This window comes from Ascaphus truei, chromosome 13 (genome assembly GCF_040206685.1).
Source record: "Ascaphus truei isolate aAscTru1 chromosome 13, aAscTru1.hap1, whole genome shotgun sequence".
NCBI classification, from domain to species: Eukaryota; Metazoa; Chordata; class Amphibia; order Anura; family Ascaphidae; genus Ascaphus; species Ascaphus truei.
In genome coordinates this window covers 1769524-1773725 of record NC_134495.1, presented here as the reverse complement: position 1 = coordinate 1773725, position 4202 = coordinate 1769524, and positions in this window count along the sequence as shown.

The following is a 4202-nucleotide window of genomic DNA, read 5'->3' as shown; positions in this document are numbered from 1 at the left end:
CAGAGAGAGATCCCAGGCCATGTTCCCTCTCCAGGATAATCTCACAGAGAGAGATCCCAGGCCACGTTCACTCTCCAGGATAATCTCACAGAGAGAGATCCCAGGCCATGGTCCCTCTCCAGGATAATCTCACAGAGAGAGATCCCAGCCCATGGTCCCTCTCCAGGATAATCTCACAGAGAGAGATCCCAGGCCACGTTCACTCCAGGATAATCTCACAGAGAGATCCCAGGCTACGTTCACTCTCCAGGATAATCTCACAGAGAGAGATCCCAGGCCACGTTCACTCTCCAGGATAATCTCACAGAGAGAGATCCCAGGCCATGGTCCCTCTCCAGGATAATCTCACAGAGAGAGATCCCAGCCCATGGTCCCTCTCCAGGATAATCTCACAGAGAGAGATCCCAGGCCACGTTCACTCTCCAGGATAATCTCACAGAGAGATCCCAGGCCACGTTCCCTCTCCAGGATAATCTCACAGAGAGAGATCCCAGGCCACGTTCACTCTCCAGGATAATCTCACAGAGAGAGATCCCAGGCCATGGTCCCTCTCCAGGATAATCTCACAGAGAGAGATCCCAGCCCATGGTCCCTCTCCAGGATAATCTCACAGAGAGAGATCCCAGGCCACGTTCACTCTCCAGGATAATCTCACAGAGAGAGATCCCAGCCCATGGTCCCTCTCCAGGATAATCTCACAGAGAGAGATCCCAGCCCATGGTCCCTCTCCAGGATAATCTCACAGAGAGAGATCCCAGGCCACGTTCACTCCAGGATAATCTCACAGAGAGATCCCAGGCCACGTTCACTCTCCAGGATAATCTCACAGAGAGAGATCCCAGGCCACGTTCACTCTCCAGGATAATCTCACAGAGAGAGATCCCAGGCCACGTTCACTCTCCAGGATAATCTCACAGAGAGAGATCCCAGGCCATGGTCCCTCTCCAGGATAATCTCACAGAGAGAGATCCCAGCCCATGGTCCCTATCCAGGATAATCTCACAGAGAGAGATCCCAGGCCACGTTCCCTCTCCAGGATAATCTCACAGAGAGATCCCAGGCCACGTTCCCTCTCCAGGATAATCTCACAGAGAGAGATCCCAGGCCACGTTCACTCTCCAGGATAATCTCACAGAGAGAGATCCCAGGCCATGGTCCCTCTCCAGGATAATCTCACAGAGAGAGATCCCAGGCCACGTTCACTCTCCAGGATAATCTCACAGAGAGAGATCCCAGGCCACATTCACTCTCCCGGATAATCTCAGAGAGAGATCCCAGGCCACGTTCACTCTCCAGGATAATCTCACAGAGAGAGATCCCAGGCCATGGTCCCTCTCCAGGATAATCTCACAGAGAGAGATCCCAGCCCATGGTCCCTCTCCAGGATAATCTCACAGAGAGAGATCCCAGGCCACGTTCACTCTCCAGGATAATCTCACAGAGAGATCCCAGGCCACGTTCACTCTCCAGGATAATCTCACAGAGATAGATCCCAGGCCACGTTCACTCTCCAGGATAATCTCACAGAGAGATCCCAGCCCATGGTCCCTCTCCAGGATAATCTCACAGAGAGAGATCCCAGGCCACGTTCACTCTCCAGGATAATCTCACAGAGAGAGATCCCAGGCCACGTTCACTCTCCAGGCTAATCTCACAGAGAGAGATCCCAGGCCACGTTCACTCTCCAGGATAATCTCACAGAGAGAGATCCCAGGCCACGTTCACTCCAGGATAATCTCACAGAGAGAGAGATCCCAGGCCACGTTCACTCCAGGATAATCTCACAGAGAGAGATCCCAGGCCACGTTCACTCTCCAGGATAATCTCACAGAGAGATCCCAGCCCATGGTCCCTCTCCAGGATAATCTCACAGAGAGAGATCCCAGCCCATGTTCCCTCTCCAGGATAATCTCACAGAGAGAGATCCCAGGCCACGTTCACTCTCCAGGATAATCTCAGAGAGAGATCCCAGGCCACGTTCCCTCTCCAGGATAATCTCACAGAGAGAGATCCCAGGCCACATTCACTCTCCCGGATAATCTCACAGAGAGAGATCCCAGGCCACGTTCACTCCAGGATAATCTCACAGAGAGAGATCCCAGGCCACGTTCACTCTCCAGGATAATCTCACAGAGAGATCCCAGCCCATGGTCCCTCTCCAGGATAATCTCACAGAGAGAGATCCCAGCCCATGTTCCCTCTCCAGGATAATCTCACAGAGAGAGATCCCAGGCCACGTTCACTCTCCAGGATAATCTCAGAGAGAGATCCCAGGCCACGTTCCCTCTCCAGGATAATCTCACAGAGAGAGATCCCAGGCCACGTTCACTCTCCAGGATAATCTCACAGAGAGAGATCCCAGGCCACGTTCCCTCTCCAGGATAATCTCACAGAGAGAGATCCCAGGCCACGTTCACTCTCCAGGATAATCTCACAGAGATAGATCCCAGGCCACGTTCACTCTCCAGGATAATCTCACAGAGAGAGGATCCCAGCCCATGGTCCCTCTCCAGGATAATCTCACAGAGAGAGATCCCAGGCCACGTTCACTCCAGGATAATCTCACAGAGAGATCCCAGGCCACGTTCACTCTCCAGGATAATCTCACAGAGAGAGATCCCAGGCCACATTCCCTCTCCAGGATAATCTCACAGAGAGAGATCCCAGGCCACGTTCACTCTCCAGGATAATCTCACAGAGAGATCCCAGCCCATGGTCCCTCTCCAGGATAATCTCACAGAGAGATCCCAGGCCACGTTCCCTCTCCAGGATAATCTCACAGAGAGAGATCCCAGGCCACGTTCACTCTCCAGGATAATCTCACAGAGAGAGATCCCAGGCCACGTTCACTCTCCAGGATAATCTCACAGAGAGAGATCCCAGGCCACGTTCACTCTCCAGGATAATCTCACAGAGAGAGATCCCAGGCCACGGTCCCTCTCCAGGATAATCTCAGAGAGAGATCCCAGGCCACGTTCACTCTCCAGGATAATCTCACAGAGAGAGATCCCAGGCCACGTTCACTCTCCAGGATAATCTCACAGAGAGAGATCCCAGCCCATGTTCCCTCTCCAGGATAATCTCACAGAGAGAGATCCCAGGCCACGTTCACTCCAGGATAATCTCAGAGAGAGATCCCAGGCCACGTTCACTCTCCAGGATAATCTCACAGAGAGAGATCCCAGGCCACGGTCCCTCTCCAGGATAATCTCACAGAGAGAGATCCCAGGCCACATTCACTCTCCCGGATAATCTCACAGAGAGAGATCCCAGGCCACGTTCACTCTCCAGGATAATCTCACAGAGAGAGATCCCAGGCCACGTTCACTCTCCAGGATAATCTCACAGAGAGAGATCCCAGCCCATGGTCCCTCTCCAGGATAATCTCACAGAGAGAGATCCCAGGCCACGTTCACTCTCCAGGATAATCTCACAGAGAGAGATCCCAGGCCACGTTCACTCTCCAGGATAATCTCACAGAGAGAGATCCCAGGCCACGTTCACTCTCCAGGATAATCTCACAGAGAGAGATCCCAGGCCACGTTCACTCTCCAGGCTAATCTCACAGAGAGAGATCCCAGGCCACGTTCACTCTCCAGGATAATCTCACAGAGAGAGATCCCAGGCCACGTTCACTCTCCAGGATAATCTCACACAGAGAGATCCCAGGCCACGTTCACTCTCCAGGATAATCTCAGAGAGAGATCCCAGGCCACGTTCACTCTCCAGGATAATCTCACAGAGAGAGATCCCAGGCCACGTTCACTCTCCAGGCTAATCTCACAGAGAGAGATCCCAGGCTACGTTCACTCTCCAGGATAATCTCACAGAGAGAGATCCCAGGCCACGTTCACTCTCCAGGATAATCTCACAGAGAGAGATCCCAGCCCATGTTCCCTCTCCAGGATAATCTCACAGAGAGAGGATCCCAGGCCACGTTCCCTCTCCAGGATAATCTCACAGAGAGAGATCCCAGGCCACGTTCCCTCTCCAGGATAATCTCACAGAGAGAGATCCCAGGCCACGTTCCCTCTCCAGGATAATCTCACAGAGAGAGATCCCAGCCCGTGTTCCAGGGACCAGGCAGATTTCCCGGGGCTAGGACTAGAGTTACCCCCACCGCCCCGGCTGTATTGCGAGTCTCTCCCCCCCCCATTTCCCACCTCATGAGTCCCCTCTATTTCCCACCCTCTTCCCATGCA